The sequence below is a fragment of the Cupressus sempervirens genome, chromosome 6, assembly GCF_028749045.1.
Source record: "Cupressus sempervirens isolate cs-2001-9-10 chromosome 6, ASM2874904v1, whole genome shotgun sequence".
Classification (NCBI taxonomy): domain Eukaryota; kingdom Viridiplantae; phylum Streptophyta; class Pinopsida; order Cupressales; family Cupressaceae; genus Cupressus; species Cupressus sempervirens.
In genome coordinates, this window is record NC_143123.1 from 597,259,013 (window position 1) to 597,276,691 (window position 17,679).

Here is a 17,679-nt window from a genome sequence, read left to right on the forward strand (position 1 = left end):
AAGTAATGATTGCAAGTTGTGCAAAGTACAAGAGAGTGAAAACATGTTTCTTTGAGGCATGTTATGTATTATAATTGTTTCAATATTACTAGTATATTAGGACCATGTGCATAAAGGCAGTTAAAAGTCAGAGTGACTATTGTAGACTGTAAATTATTTTATGATTTTCTATAGAAATGATGGATATATTTAATGATGATATGACTATTTTTATGTTTAGAACTTATTTATGATCATGGTAACTAATTTATTATTGTGGTTTGTAGAAATAATGAATATATTCTATGAGTTCCATAACTTTCTATCATGATTGTGTCTAATTTTTTTTAATAAATAAATTCCAAAAAAATTAGCTTCACTTCATTAAATAAAAATTATAAAATCGAAAAAAAAAAAAAAAAAAAAACTCAATCAAATGTAAGGGAAAGAATATTATATTAAATTAATTTTAAAAAAAAGACATATTCCAATTCTAGTTGTGCACAACCAAACATAGAATAAACATATTCTCAATCAAATTCCAAATGAGCCAAACATAGAATAGGAATGTGTATTCCCATTTTCTATCCCTGGAATAACAAATCTAGAATACGCATTTCTATTCCCATATTCCTATTGCACTAAATTGATCCATTATTATAGTAAGATATAAATGAAGTTATGAATTTCTTATATGATAAATAGAGATGATTGATAGAAATATGTAAAAGTAGTATTATAATTATCAATAGAGAAAAAAATAACATACATTGATAAGTGGCGATACTTTATACAACAAATAAAATTGTGATATTGCTATTAGAATTTAACTCTTACTTTTTTGAGTTAAATTTATTGATCCATATTTCTCATGAGAATAAATGAAATACTTAGCACTCATTAGATTTAGATGATGCTCACAAGATGAAGCACCCAACTTCTCACTCTTCATACATCTCCAACCTAAACATAGTTAACCATACACTTCGTAAGTGCTCATATTTATCGTCTCTGCGCCTTTGTTTCCCGGGAGAGAAGAAAAAACTTTAAAAAACAGCAGCACAGCCCGGAAATGTACTACATAATTAGTTTTCTAAAAGTGATTTTCGGGCTGTTCACTCCTATTTGTTATCCGAGAGTTACATTTGCGTTTCGTTTTGATTGCAGCGGCCCACCCGCGTTATTATGTTCGAAGAGAGGGAACAAATAAGACAATATAAGTTATCCAGATGTCGCATAGCATAAGTATTTTAAAATGTGTGTTGATGGTCATCCTGCGTGTTCGAATGGACCAATAATATGTGCGTTGGAGAGTTATGAGATGTGAATGCGGTTGGGCGCGGCGTATGCGCAGCCCAGTGTAGACTCTACAGCGACCCAGACGTGGAGTGGTGGAAGAGATGAGAGAGAAAGGGAGGGAGCATGGGTGTATATAAGGCCGAGGGAAGGCAGGCATTAAGCAAGCAAGCGAGAGTGTGATCAAAGTGAGAGAGATATTTGAGTAGTTAAGAGCAATATTCATCGAAATCTCGATATTCGCGGAAATGGAGAGGACGTGGCCGGTTGTGGTGGTGGTGGTGGTGTTGTTGGGAATGAGGGAGGCTGCAGCAGCAAGCGGAAGCATCGCGATATACTGGGGGCAGAACGGGAACGAAGGGAGCCTGAGCAGCACGTGCTCGACAGGCAACTAAAAGATAGTGATCCTGGCATTTTTGGCAAGCTTCGGCAACGGGCAGACGCCGATGATAAATCTGGCGGGGCACTGCGACCCGTACACGAAAGGGAGCTGCAGCGGGGTGAGCAGTGACATAAAGGCGTGGCAGAGCAAGGGAGTGAAGGTGCTTCTGTCGCTGGGCGGAGGAGTGGGCAGCTACTACCTGAGCAGCGACGCAGATGCCCAGAGCGCGGCCTCCTATCTGTGGGACAACTACCTCGGAGGCAGTTCCGACTCCAAGCCCCTCGGAGACGCCTTTCTGGACGGCATGAACCTGGACATCGAGGGGGGTACCACCGAGCACTGGGAAGCCTCACCAAGTATGAACTGCTTAAACATCACATACTAAGGTTTCATTCCTAGAGTAAAAGTGTTAAATAGTCAAAGTTTGACTTACTTTTCCAAGCTTAATTTCTTCCTTAGTTCGATGTTTAAGACTGGCCCACCAAATACATCAAGAGCTATGGATCAGGTAACATCCTTGTCACCGCAGCTCCCCAGTGCTCGTTCCCCGCCTGCTTGGAGACCACTCTAACCATGGGCCTCTTCGACTATGTCTGGGTGCAGTTCTACAACAACCCTCCTTGTCAGTACAACGATGGAGGTGCGGGCTTCCCGGACACCTGGAAGCAGTGGACCTCTTCTCTCCCCTCCTTTGCCCAGATAAGCAGTGGACCTCTTCTCTCCCCTCCTTTGCCCAGATAAGCAGTGGACCTCTTCTCTCCCCTCCTCTGCCCAGATATTCCTCAGTCTCCCCGCCTCGTCCGCAGCTGCCGGCTTCAGCTACGTCCCTCCGCTCACCCTCATCTCCGACATGCTCCCCGAAGATTCGCACCTCTCCCAACTACGGCAGGGTCATGCTCTGGTCCAGATACTACGACCTCTGGGACGGCTACAACTCCACCATCAAGAACTCTGTCTAGGCCCCCCTTACCCCTCACCCTTCCACTCCCTTTATACCCCTTATCATACCATACTATGCTTCTTACGACCCACTTCTCTTTCTTTTACACTTTAGTTAAAATTTGCTCCTCTCTAGAAATAATTGTGTTACATCTGTTAAGTTTGATAAATTAATATTTTATCTATTATTTTGTATTCATCAAAGGGAAAAATTGGATGGAACCATATCACACTTTCAAACATTGGATATGGTTGGAGTTTAATCAAACACGTTAGACAAACTAACAACAAATTTAATCATTTTTCAATATTGTAAATGTAAATTATTAATAGTTATAAGAAAAACATGACGAATGGAATGAGAAACATTCCAAAGTTTGCATGGAATTGACTTGTCGTATGAGATGTAATATAAGATTGTAGACAATTAAATTATGTAATAATGAGACTGGTAGTTATATCATAAAATACATAAAATCACCAGGCTTGCCTCATTTATCAAGAAGGTCTTATCCATCAAGAATTGGCTTCAAGCCCATATGGTATCTTCTTGAATAGGATGTTATAGTAGTTGAGTTTAATCCTTATGAGACGAGAAAATTATCTACTATAACACAAACCAAGAGAACCTATATCATAAGTTTGTGGGCATGTAAAAGTCCAGCAAAGTTGTGGAGATCAACACGATGAATATGGCCTAATCTATATACAAAGGTCGATGACATGCTTGTCTAATATCGTTTAAAATATGTCCTTATTGACATTATTGAGTACAAGGACTACTTCTTTTAGGAGGGGAAAGTGATACTAGGACGCATAGATGAGTGACTAAGAGGAGCTTATTGGTGAGAAACATCTTTCAAACAGTCCATGCAATGACACTAAGATGTACTACTTAAATTGTTTACTTCTAAAAAAGAGTATAATTATCAAATATTATACGAAATCAATTACTTATATCCTATAGTTTGAAGTGTTATTGAATGTAATCAGTTGTATTGTAATACTCAACTATGTACCATATATTGTAATAAATTCAAGCTTGGCAAATTAGTATATTATATGTTATTATTTATTCATGGGGGGGAAAGTGGGTGGAATGATATCATATTTCAAATGCTATTAATCTAACACAAAAGATAAAATAAAAAACATTTTAGTCATATCATTAAAAGAATATTTAAATCACCAAGCTTACCTTGGTCATTAAGACAGTCTTATTCATCACGAATGCCCTTGGGCCCACATGGTATCTCCTTCAATAGCATGGTCTAGTAGTTGAGTTTTGTTACTTATGAGAAAGTGAAATCATCTACTATAACACCAACAAAGAGCTCATATCTCACAAGGCTATAGGTAGATAGAAGTCCAATAATGTTGTGGAGATTGACATGGCGATTATTGCCTAATCTTTGTGCAAAGGTTGATGATGTTAATGTCTAAGATGTTCAAAAATAAATATCTTTACTAATATTCTTAACTACATGAACTACTTCCATTAGAGGGGTAGGATAGTGATTCTCTTGCATTCAATTAGGGTGAATATCTGAGTGACCAAGAAGAGCCTATCAATGATCAACTTCTCTCCATTAGTTCATTCAATGGTAATAAGATATGCTACTTAACTGTTTACTTGTGAAAAAGAGTATGATGATCAAATATTATAGTGAAAAAGTTACTATGATGATCATTTCTATGCCCATTTTACTGCCTTTCGCATCTACTATTTCTTATTCATTTTCAATCAATCTCATTACCATCATTTATCCCTATCCTTTCCTATAAACTTATTTCCCATCTTGAACTTAATTTGTTAATTTTCTCTCCCCATGCCTTCCTTACATATTTACACCATTGATCAAATGGTTAAAAGTTAAAATTACCAATTAACTTGTGTTTGATTCTCCTCTTTTGCTCCTTGAAATTTTTATGATGTATTTTTTAAAGAGTTATTACTACTACCCATAAACAACTTATTTTGAACTGAGACTTTCCTCTAATTTTAGGCATTCATGGACAAAGATGACATTTCTCATATCCATACACTCGTGTGTGTGTGTGTGTGTGTGTGTGTGTGTGTGTGTGTGTGTGTGTGTGTGTGTGTGTGTGTGTGTGTGTGTGTTTATACACATTCCAAACTTAATAGTAAATGGGAGATGAACTAGATTTTGATGACTCAAATATACTATTTTTATTAGGACACTACTAATCACCCAAAAAAATTATAAATAAAACCTGTATTTCTCTCATTTTAACATATTAACTAGAAAATGTTTTTCTTCCACTGTGAATTTTATTTTAAAAATTGAGGGCCCTATTGTATGTCAATATCTTACAATTTGGAAAATAAATATAACATGTGTAAACATTTTGGAGGCCCACTAAAAATATGTATATAAATATTTTTTGCTAGATAAATAGATTCCTTGTTTTCAACTATCAAATCATGTTATTCCTACTAATTTTATAAGTACTTCATCTATTTATTTTTATTTTATTTAAAATGTATTCTTTTTCTTCCTTGCCACTTTCCAATCTTGTATATTTTCAAATTTGCATTATATTTGTATTCCTCCTTTTTCATCTACTCATCCTCCCTTTCTAAGAAATTATGTTTACTAGTACTCATAAAGCTTTCTTCAATCCACCATTCTTTATCTTTCATTTCATTTTTGTACAATCCACATTTGCTTTTTTTTTGCCAATTTAGATCTCATTTACCTACCTTTTCTATAACCTTCAACTTTTCAACTTTTCTTCCATACCCTAGTTTGCATGCTTCTCCATTTCTTTTTCAATCCTTTATTTTTCTATAATATAGTTTATCCTTTGTGTGTTATCTCACTTATAAATTATTATTATTTTAAACTTATCAATTCCTATTTCTCTTATTTCCTTTTGACCTAACTCTATATATCTTGTTTCACCATGTTCATGACTACTTTTCATCCTAATTTTGACATCTATATAATAGATTTCCAATGCTTGTATTTTATTTTATTTTTTATGGAGGGTTTAGACCTATGAAGAAACCCAACCTATATTTTAAAGAAAACATAAAATAATGATATGTATCCTACTTAAGTATTAAATTTCATCATTTTTACACATACTAACATCTAAGAAGACTAGCTTTTCAATCACTTTTGTTATATTTTACTTTTTTTTTCATCTGTTGTAGATGAAATATGCCAAAGATAGTGAAGCTCATCAAATAAAAATCTAAAAGAAAAATATGATTACACATTTAAGGCATCACCATGAAAATTTTCAAAAAAAACTAAGCTATTCCCGTAGGTTATATAGTAGGGCATTAAGGTAGGACCAAGTGGTCATGTTTGCATTTTTAATTCCATTAGAAATTTTATTTTGATTTCATTTTTTGGGCTCAAAATTTTCTAACAAATCTATATATTCTTCCTAAAATATTTCACCAAGATAATTTGATGTTCCTCTAACTACTTTGCTACTATAATGAATGAGAAATGCTAATTTAAGTAAAAATCCAACAATTTCCTTTTTGGCAAATTTTCACATCAATTTTTGTCATTTTTTGGTTATTTAAAAAAAAATCCTAAAAAAATGAATTTTTCCACGAATCTTTATGAAACTAAGATAGGATGTTTTGAAGATTAAGCAATTTCAGAGGATGGACGACGTCTGCAACTCATTGCTGAGCCAGGGCAATCGTGCCCTAGCTCCTTTTTGCTATAACTGCAACTGCGTAGGTGGGGGGTGGTTGATCAAGTGTGTGGGGGGGAGTCATTTTTCTGTTGTCGATGGTTTTGGTTATCCTTTTCTAGTCGTCGTTCTGTGCTGAGACAATTTTTTTGGTCTTTGTATGCATGAGGGGGTATTGCATCTGCGTTTAACGCCTCTGTTCTCACCTTTTTTGTCTGCAGATCTGTGCAACGTCTCTGATCTAATCGCAGTGCTGTTGTGATGGGTCGGGGTTGTGCTGAGCCTGGACGGATCCCATTGCTGTGGGGTGTCCAAGGCTGGGTGGGTTAATGGCCAAGGGAGAGCCCTCTAGGGCGGTGCCTGGTACAAAATTTCAAGAAACGGTGGGTATGAATATGCTGGGTCAAGAAGCAAGGGTTTTTGAAAATGCCCTCTTCTCTCAGAATACAGGGGCTACAGATCCAGGCTTGCCTATGGGATCTCGGATCATGAAGATTAACAGATGTCTCGAAAGATGAAAAGATAGACCCAAATTGGTAATTCCCTTTGAAATGATTGCTAAAGATGTTGAATATTACTCTAAACATTCGTTGTATTGCAAGTTCCTAGGTTTAAGAGTTTCTCTCCAATTTTTGGAGAACTGGGCTTAGAAAGTGTGGGAACCAGAAAGCGAAATGGAGGTTACGTTGCTAGCAAATAATTTTTTCATGGTAACTTTTCTTTATATGGCTGATCAAAATAGGGTTTTTGAGGGTGGACCCTATTTTTATAACCAAGTAGGGTTCTTCGTTAAACCATGGTATGCAGGCTTTTATCCTTCTGAGGAGCTTCCAAATTGGGTTTTGGTGTGGGTTCGATTACCCAGATTTCCTATAGAATGTTGTCGCGAGGATGTTCTCGATATGCTTGCATTGATGCTCGGGAAGCCGGTGGGTCCTTCAACACAAACCTTGGGTAAGAAAGTTATGACGTTTGCTCGAATTTGTGTGGAACTTGATTTGAGTAGACCACTACCTGATGTGGTGGAGATGTGTGCGGGATCACATTCCTGGGTGCAACAAATGGATTAATGAGGCCCTTCCTTTTCGATGCCGCCTTTGTCATGAATATGGCCATTTTGTGAGAAGATGCCCAAAGGCCAAGTCAGTGGAACATCAACTTTCGCCTCCTCCTCATGATATTCCTGGTGTGGACAAAGGGAAGAAGCCTGTTGTTGGGGAGGGCAAGGATGCTGAGGGCTTTGTTCAGGTTAAGGATTGAAATCGGAATAGAGGCCAAAAGCGGACTCTAAGGGAGTGATAGGAAGAAGATACCTTTAACAGGTTCGAGATCTTGGATGAATTGGGTTAGCCAGAAGTTAATCCTGGATTAATTATTGAGGATCAACATGCAGGGGATTCTAGAATGGAGACTACTTTGTCCATTCCTCCTACAGATCCTCATGTGGAGCCTACCATGCCTATGCTCACGGATGGGCAGACAGGGGTTTAGATGATATTAGATACAAATGTTGAATTGGGATAGGGGGTAGAGAACATTTCTATTCCTACACAGAATGCAGCTCCAGATTCGGATAAGTGAGGTAAATCTGCTCATCATCTAGGCATTCTTCAAAAAGATGGTAGGAAGGGGGTCTCAGAGAAAAATGTTAAGGTGGGACGAAAGAAGGACCTAGAGAAGATTAAGATGATAGGGGAGACATTGGTGGAGTCAGGTTCTGTGAAGACCTTGGATTCCCACTTTTTGACTCCTTCAAAATGATAGTTATTTCATGGAATGTAAGGGGCTTGAACAGCAGCCCTAGACAAAAGGTTGTTCGGGAATTAGTTAGGAGTCATTCTCCTGATGTTCTCTTCCTTCAGGAGACTAAGGTTTCTGTGGAATGCATGATGAGTATTGCATCTAAGTTCTGGAGGAATGGTCTATGTCAGTGTATTGGAGCTCAGGGATCTTCGGGGGGTGTGGCATGTCTCTGGAACCCACGAAAGATCCATCCTGTGTCCTAGATTTCCTCTAAGTCCTCCTTATCATTGGTTGCTCTATACACTAAGTTGGGGGAATCTATCCTTTTTTCTAATGTCTATGCTCCTATTGACTACCAAGGTAAGCTCCTTGTCTGGAATAATATTTTTTTGGTTCGTAGTTTATTTCCTTACTTGCCATGGATTATTGCTGGGCACTTTAATGCTATTCTTGATCTCACAAAAAAATGAGGAGGTAATACAAGACTGGATCCATCTTCTTTCTTGCTCCGAGATAATATCTCAGCACTCAATCTTGTGGATATCAAGCCTAACAATGGCCGCTTCACTTGGCATAATAGAAGGGAGGGTGACAGGTGCATTGCTGAACGCTTAGACCACTTCATGGTTTCCTATTTTTGGGTGAGGGGATTGTGGTCTTCCAATTCTGAGATATTAGATTGGAGAGGCTCAAATCATTGGCCAATAAAGCTTGTCATTTCTTCAGCTCGCTTACCTCAGAAGCCGCCTTTTAAGTTCTAGCTTATGTGGCTTCGTGACCCAGACCTCTTTGGTTGTGTTATCGAATGGTGGCATGTTGGTAGGCCGGCTTTTGGTACAACAATGTATGTTTTTGCTAAGCTTCTCCAGTATGTTAAGTACCAGCTCAAACAGTGGAATCAACAATGCTTCAAAAACATTTACCAGGAAAAACATGAAGCTCAAGTGGAGCTGAATGGTATTACCAGATTGATTAGGGAGGAGGGAGTGTCTGAGTATTTGTTTCCAGAAGAAGCCAGAGCTTTAAAAGCATTGGAAGAATGGGAGCTAAGAGAGGAAATCTTTTGGAAATAGAAAGCTTGGATTGAGTGGCTTCAAGAGGGAGACAAGAACACTGCCTTCTGTTTCAATTTGATGAAAGCCAGACAACATGGTAATGCTATCTCACCTTTGGTGACTGATAGGGGGGAGGTTATTTCCTCTACTCAGGGTATCGCTAATGAAGCATTGCAGTATTTTGCTTCTTTATTTAGAGAGGATGCACAGGGAGACTCTGTTGCAGAGGCCCAAGTCCTTTCCTATATTCCTTCTTTGGTTTCTTTGGAAATGAAACAACATCTTATGAGTGTCATAACTTTGGAGGAGTTAGAAAAAAATTTTTTCTAGATGAAAAAAGGTAAGGCTCCTGGTCTAGACAGTTTTCCAATTGAGTTCTTCCAGGAATTTTCAGACATTATCAAGTTTGATTTATTGGTAGTTGTTCAAGAATCCCAGAAGAATAAGAAAATGCTCCGGGCTCTGAACTCTGCCTTCTTGGCACTCATTCCTAAGGGGGATGGGGTTGACCGGTTAAGTCAATTTCACCCTATTTCTCTTTGCAACATAACTTATAAAATTATATCTAAATCGATTGCTGAAAGGTTAAAAAAGTGGCTTACAGTGCTAATCTCCGAAAGAGCAAAGTGGATTTGTGGAAGGTCATCAGATTTTGGATGGGGTGGTGATGGCTACTGAGACTATCCATTCCATGGCTAGTTCCAAAGCCAAGGCTATGTTCATCAAACTGGATATGGCCAAGGAATATGACAGAGTTCATTGGTCCTTCCTTCAGAAGGTTTTGGGTGCCTTTGGTTTTGAGGAGGAATGGATTTGTTGTGTTATGAGATATGTGGTTTTGACTTCCTTCTCATTTTTAATTAATGGGGAGCATTCTAACCTCTTTGGGGCCTCTCGGGGTTTGTGGCAGGGTGACCCTCTTTCTCCTTACTTGTTTCTTCTTTTGGTGGAAGGTTTGGGAAGGTTGATTAAAAGGAATGTTGCAAGAGGCTTTATTCAGGGCTAGCAGTGGGGAGGGGGTATTCCTGTTCAGTCTCACCTATAGTTTGTGGATGATACAACTTTGATGGGTTTGGATACTATTAGGGAGGCCTCTAACATGTGCAGAGTGTTGGATGTCTACCTTGCTACTTCCGGTCAGTTAATTAATGAGGGCAGGTCTTCAATTTTTTTCTTCAACACTCCACCTTCAATTCAACAAAGAATTGCCAATATACTCAGGTTCCATATTGGAAGTCTTCCTTTGCTTTACCTTGGGATCCCCATTTCTATTGGTAGGCAATCTAGGGATTCCTGGCAGGTTATTCTGGATAAGTTCAATGTCAAAGTGAACCACTACACTGATCGTTGGCTGTCCTTTGCTGGTCAGGTCTAGTTACTTCAATCTGTGGTGTAGGCTCTTCCTCTTTACAGGTGTTTGATTTAGGTGGCACCAGTGAGCTTTGTTAAGAGCCTTGATTCCTTAGCCAGACAGTTTTTATGGGCTGGTAATTTGTCATCTACTAAGTGGAGCCTTATTAAGTGGGAGACTATTTGTAGTCCTAAAAGATTTGGTGTTCTTGGATTACGACAATCATTGCTTTTTGGTACTGCTCTGGCAGCTAAATTGTATTGGCGATGGTGTGTGGAACAGGATTGGGTGTGAGCTAGGATCTTGTCTCACAAGTACTTTTTTGGGATCCCCCAACGAGATATCCCTCAATATAGCTTGGCAGGGAAAGGCTCGACGATTTGGAATACTCTCAAGAAGGGGGTTGCGCTTATTAAGGGTGGTCTCTTCTGGATTTGTAAGAGTGGGACAGAGACACAGTTCTGGCATGATTCCTAGGATGGCTGTCCCCCCATAGTTTCCCAATATCCTCACCTGAGTATATTGGCACAGAGGTTTTGTGAATCTGGTTGGACTAGGGTGTGTGACTTTAAGTCATTTTTCCTTCAAGGGGCAGGTGGTGGAAGCAAGCTGGAAGACTTCAAGGGAGTGGCCTATTTTTGGGTTGGAGGCTGAGTGTGATAAGCTTCATAACATTCTTTCGGGTCATAGTTGTAGCACCCTTATGGATAGTGATGTGTTGGCCTAGTCCCCTAATCCCAAAGGTACATACACTATGTCTTCTGGTTATCAGGTGTTGCTATCCCAGCAATTTGCTGGGGGGGGAGTCCATTAGTGGAAGAAAGTCTGGAATAATTTCTCTTGGCCAAAATGTAATTTCTTTTCTTGGACTTTGGCTTGGAATAGATGCTTGACCTAGGACAATATTCAGAAGAGTGGTTTTGCTAGCCCTTCAAGGTGTGTTCTATGTGGTGTGGGGGAGGAATATTCTCCACACTTATTCTTTAGTTGCCCATTCACACTGCAATTATGGCACTTCTGGTGGGATTTCTGGAAGAGTCAGTGCTTTGATGCATCCTCCCTGGCTGAGCTTTGGATGAGATTGGGAAGGCTCCCTTCCTCGGCTCCCTTCTTGCAAGATGTCTGGTATGCTGGCCCTATATTTTTGCTATGGCAAGTTTGGTTGGAAAGGAATCGTAGAATCTTTCGGGGTGAACATGTGGAGATTCAACAGGTCTGGACTAGAATTATGGGAATGGTACAGGAAATTGTGAAAGCTAAGAGTGAGATTATTTTGTCGCTAGAGAAAGGCAATGCGGAGATAGTTAATAGGTTTGGTATATAAGGGATATCTCTAGCCTTAACTTGCATCAAGAGAAGTAGGCGTGTGAAACATAGAGTTCAAAGGATTGGGAAATGGCTCCCCCCTCCTACTGGCTTTCTAAAAATTAACATGAATGGTTCTTCTAGGGGTAATCCTAGTCTGGCTGGGGTCGGTGGGATTGGTAGGGATTCTTCTGGATCTGTGGTCTTTATCTTCTCGGCTAATGAGGGTGTGCAGACTGTTAATAGGATGGAAGGCTTGGCTATCCTATATGCTTTAAAGCAAGCTTATTCCCTAGGGTGGCTGAAGGTGATTTGTGAAGCTGACTCTCAAGTACTGGTTAATTTTCTCCTTTAGAGGAAGATGTCTGAAGTTAGTTGGCAACTATCTATGTTAGTGCAATAGATATTACAGGTTAGCTCTGTAATGGATTCGATGTCTTTTACCCATATTCCAAGGGAATGGAATAGGGTAGCTGATTGTCTGACTAAATGGGCATCAGAAGATATTGATGGCCAGAGGATTGATGAGTGGGAGTAGTTTCCCTACGAGCTATGTTAGGATTTGGAGAGGATTCTTGTTGAAGATAAAAGTGGTGTTGGGGAATGAAGTTCTCATTCTTGTTCTTTCTGTAATCTCTAGTAGTTCTTGGGGCTTTGGCCCTTTGTTGTTTTGTACTCAGCTGTTCTAAGTTTCAATAAAGTTTTGACCCCTATTTTTTCAAAAAGATAGGATGTTTTGAAAAATGGGAATAATAATTTTAAGTTATTTAGAAAATGACTTTCAAGTTTTTTCAAAAAACTGAACTTATCAAGTATGAGGACTCATGTCATGGAATTTGGGCCTTAAAAAATATAGAGATCTCATCAAATGGAATTTGGAATATTTATGACCCAAATGGAAAATCAAGACAAAATATATGAGTTTCATAAATCTTTGTGTCATTCTCATCTAGTAAAAAAGAATGTAGCTCCTCCAAGTTCCCATCCTTGAATTGCTACCATTTTGATAGATATTTGTCCTTCATCTTTGCAATTGTCCATGGATCCTTCTTCCTCTTTCTTTTCTTAACCTATCTCATATTCAACACCATCTCATCTTTTAGGCTCCAAATTTCTATCTCTTGTAAATATACCTCAATAGAATCATCATTTATGTCTTCATTATACAATATAACATCATATTCTTTAGTACTATAATTTGCATAATACACTCAAAAATCAACATATACCTCATCAATAAACAAAACCATAACATCTTCATTAATTTCCTTATTATCAACAATTGTTTCCACTTACTCAATTTGAACATCAAGTTTAAATAATAGATAATGATGTAGTGAGACTCATCCATAACTATTTTTACCTTGACTTCTTCATTGTTTGATGTCAAAAAAATCATAGGTATACTTAGCATTTCATTTTCTACTTTTTCCTTTATTTCTATTTTCCTTTCTTTCTTTCTTTATCTTCTAAAGAGTTTTTCTAATGGGCCATGTGATCTTCTTTTTTACCGATAAGTACTACTTTACATCTCTACATAAATTCTTGTTGCCAATTCTTATAAGTATTGATTGGTTGGGTGAGGCACCTAGTGTAGTGGATAATTCATTTGCCTTAGAAAGTTTTGTACATTATCTTAATGAAGGATGTAATATTTTGTTTGAAGGTAATGAATTGATATGTGAAGATACCAAATGAAGCCATGAAGTAGTTTTTGGTTGTGTTGATGTTTGGTAGCTTCAATTAGATAAACCTTACAATATATAATATTATGAGACATTATATATATGTATGTATGTGTGTATGTATGTGAGAAAAGTTATGAGATATATATTGTATATCTCACATACATACACAGGCACATGTATATGTATATATTTATGTGAGAGAAGTTATGAGATATATTTTGTATATCTCACATACATACATACATACACATATATATACACACACTCATACATATATATGTATATATGTATATATATTTATGTATATACATACATACATACATATATGTATGTATGTGAGATTAGTTATGAGATAAATATTGTATATCTCACATACATACATACATATATACATACATACATACATATATATATATAGACACATGCACATAACTGTAATTTATTGTTATATAAATGATCAAATTTAACAAATAGACATGTCCCTTGGGACATGTCTCCTCATAACTTATTCTTCACACACACACGCACAAAACTATAATTTATTGTTATATAAATTATCAAATTTAAAAAATAGACATATCCCTTGGGACATGTCTCCTGATAACTTATGCTTGACATAAATAAGAGAGAGTTTTCCTTTGGAACACACATACCTTACTTTAAGGCAGTGCCATTACAATTTACAACAATCCTCTATGAAATTCAGCAAGTTGTGATGTATGGAAGGAAACTAAATTTAAATTTGATATAATTGTTTCCTTGTAATCCAATGACATTTGTTGATTTTTTCCTTTGGTACTTTAATCTAGAGACTTCTCTATTTGGTCTATTTCATATCTACTTCTGAAATATGGATGGAATTAAAATATTATTTTATTATATAATCATTGACTATAACTCAAAAAGAACAAAATTAATTGCCAAAATTTGGTCCATCGACTAATCTGTTGAGAATGACAAGTCTGTATAGTGGTTGTTCACCATATGGTGAGATACCATACTTGTACAGTAAAATAATGTATATGTAATTCCATGTTATGGTTAAGGGTCTATTATGACTTGGCATTGTGGTATGCCTAATAGTGAAGTGGGTATAGTGTCAGTACAATAAATCTTGGCATAGGTGTGCAATGAATTTAGTATGTTGAAGGGACTAAAATGATGCCAAAGATGTCTGAGCTAAAGGCATTCACATAATTGAAGGCATCCATGTGATCGAAGGGATTCAGGTGACTAAATAATCCACATGACTGAAGCATCTGCGATACCAAAGGCATGTCACTAAAGGCATATGTATCACCAAAGGCATCCAGGTGACTGAAGTATCCATGTCACTAAAGGCATCCACATCATCAAAGGTGTCCGAGTGACTAAAGGAGTCTGAGTCACTAGTAGTGAGCATCGGATGGATGATTGATTGTTGGATGGATGAGTTCCAAGCCTCCTAGTAACTAAATTATTTTGTGACATTTAAAGCACCAGAATCCATAAGGAATTACAGAATGTGTAAATGTTTATGGAATTCATTAGGAATTGGACAAGTCTATGAAATTTAGGTTGATTGTAAAGACAATCTGAGCCTGTGCACCTATTCAAAAACCATAATTTTTTGTATGTAAATTGTTTACTATAATACAAAGTTTCTCTGGGGTCTTTGGGTAGTGGGTTTTTCCTATAAGGGTTTCCCACATTAAATATGGTATGTGTTTATCTTGTGTGCATTGTTTTATCATTGTTCTCTTTTTTCCTATGCATTGCAATGTCTTATAGTACATTTACAATATTTTATATTTCCCCTATCAATTAGTATTTGGAAGGCCTTTTTGGAAACTATCTTTCCTAACATAATCCTCTACAAAATTCAACATGGTATCAGAGTAGGGTTCCATTCTTATACCTTCTCCTTCTTCTTAGTGAAAGAATGACTTTTATGTTGCAATTTAAAAGGAATTCATTTGTCAAAAAATTCAAAAAAACATAATTTTTATTACTAAATTGAAAGATGTACTAGAAATACAAATAAATCATGGAGTTAGGAGAGACTTATTAATTAGGGTAGCATAATGCAATACAATTTATGTATTACACTTCAAGTGCATCCATAGAAAGCATTTTTCAATGGATTCATAAATGAATGCAAGAATCAATTCCACATTAAGTTGAAGTTCTTAATGTTCCATTCACTTAATTTTTTCTTCCCAATTTTCCAAATTAGTATATACATAGATTTTTAAATACCTAACATTTTCCCTAGAATACTACAAAGGAAACTAGGTTGCTTTGATCTTGAATTCCTTCCACAAGTGTTTCATTTTGACCTACAGAGAAGAGTCTGGTGGAATTAATATTTGAGAAAATTTTGGGTACACCATCAAATTTGTATTGCATTGGGATGGTTGAATAAAATTGAGTGATATATCAGTTTAAACTATTTTTGTAAGTCACGAATCTCGAGAAATAGATCTATATACCCCTATATATTTAAGCTGGTAGGCTTCTCCTATGGAGTGAACACTCCAAAATATTCTCTCATGCACATTCATCTGTCTTACGCAAAAATTACAATGTGTATGTTTATGCCAACACATTTCTCTTCTTATGTCTCGTTAGTGTATTCAATTTGAATTCTAAGAGAAGTAGTCATGACAAGTAGTAGTGACAAGTAATAGTTAAAACTATATGTGATTTTAATGAATCGATCCATGATTTGACACCTTTGTGTTTAGATAACTATTTTCACTATAAAGTGAATATTTATATACTTATCACTTTCTATTCATATTTTAGCTCTTCTTACCTAATTTTAGACTTGAAACTGGTTTTACAATACATCGGGCATGTTGCAGGCTTCCCCATAATGATCAGATGACTAGGAACATAAATTTTCACTATTATTTCATTTTTTTAGCAGAAAATGGTGTAACTTTTTAGTGATATCCCATTTTTTTAAATCAATTTTGGTGGAAAAATTTAGCAAAAGAGTGTGAGATGTGGCTAAAAGAGATCCTCTACATAGATAATACCATACTGTAAGATGCCACCAAATGTGGGAATGCTCAAATAGGTCATGTTTATCGGCTACATCTCTCACGAGAAGTGTGTTCTAAATGGGAAGAGGTTTTGCCACGTGGCTCTTAGGATGAATGGGATGAGGAAAGTAGTGGTGTCTTATGGGGATGATTTTTCATTGTTGAAGGCAAGTTCTTTCCCTCCTCATTATATTATTCTTTGAGGTGTGTCAAAGGATGAGCTTAAGATTATTCTTCAAGGTGTTTTTCCCAAGTTGGTCACAATAATTAGGGTTAAGTTGTACTAGTATCTAGTGTTGATTTGAATAAACGATGGTGGGAAGATTTTTTGATGAGTTTCTAAAGAGTGCATATCATATTTGTAACTTTTATGTTGTAAGGTTCCACTTGTTCCACGTGAGTAGGAAAGATAGATTGCTTGTATTTTTGTTATGTCCAAGACTTGGAGACCTAGGAATCATGGCTTGAGATATATGTTTATTTTCATGGGAGGGAAGACAAGATCATACTCTTTGCCTACTATTTTTTGAATCATCTGATTCTTCTTAGATTAGGACATCCATATTCTTTATTCTTTCTTCTTCTTATATTACAAGATTCATGTTCATAATTCTTTCTCCTAACATTAAAAAGATTCATATTTATCATTACTTCTCCTTCTTAGATTATGATATTGATATTTTTCTTCTTAGATTAGGAGTTTTTTATTCATATTTTATTCATATTCTTAGATTTTAAGATTCTTATTATTTCTTCTCTTGTGCCTATGCTTTCAAGTTGTGTGTTGCTTATGATTTTGGATTAGTAGCTAATTTTTAGATTCCATAAAACACTTGGATAAAAAAATAAATTTATTCTTTTATTCTTTTTTAAACAATATTTTCTTAGATAACTAATTTTAGCCCCAATTCTAGACTAATGAATCTTGTGATGATTTTAGGTGGCAAATTTTTTAATTTTATTTGAATTTTTTAAAGACCTTTTATTAATTACTTGGATAAATTTATGTATAGTAACAACATTCTGAAGTAAAAAATGTATAGTTATTTTAGCAAACACAATCTTATTAAGAATTTGATTTGCAAAAGATTTTTTTACCAAAATAATTTATTTCCTTTGGTTCGTGGTGAGAACTTTTCATTCCTGGTTAGTTAATAATTGTTCTCTACATGCATTTAAATTAATTTGGAATAATTATTTAGCTTTTAGGCAAGCAATCATCATTTTCCCT

The 17,679-nt window shown here is 36.4% G+C and overlaps 1 pseudogene; it reads left to right on the plus strand.

Moving 5' to 3' along the window:
• The first annotated feature begins 1,523 nt into the window (after positions 1-1,523).
• LOC149553659 (acidic endochitinase-like) lies at positions 1,524-2,616 on the plus strand (annotated as a pseudogene).
• The last annotated feature ends 15,063 nt before the right edge of the window (positions 2,617-17,679 follow it).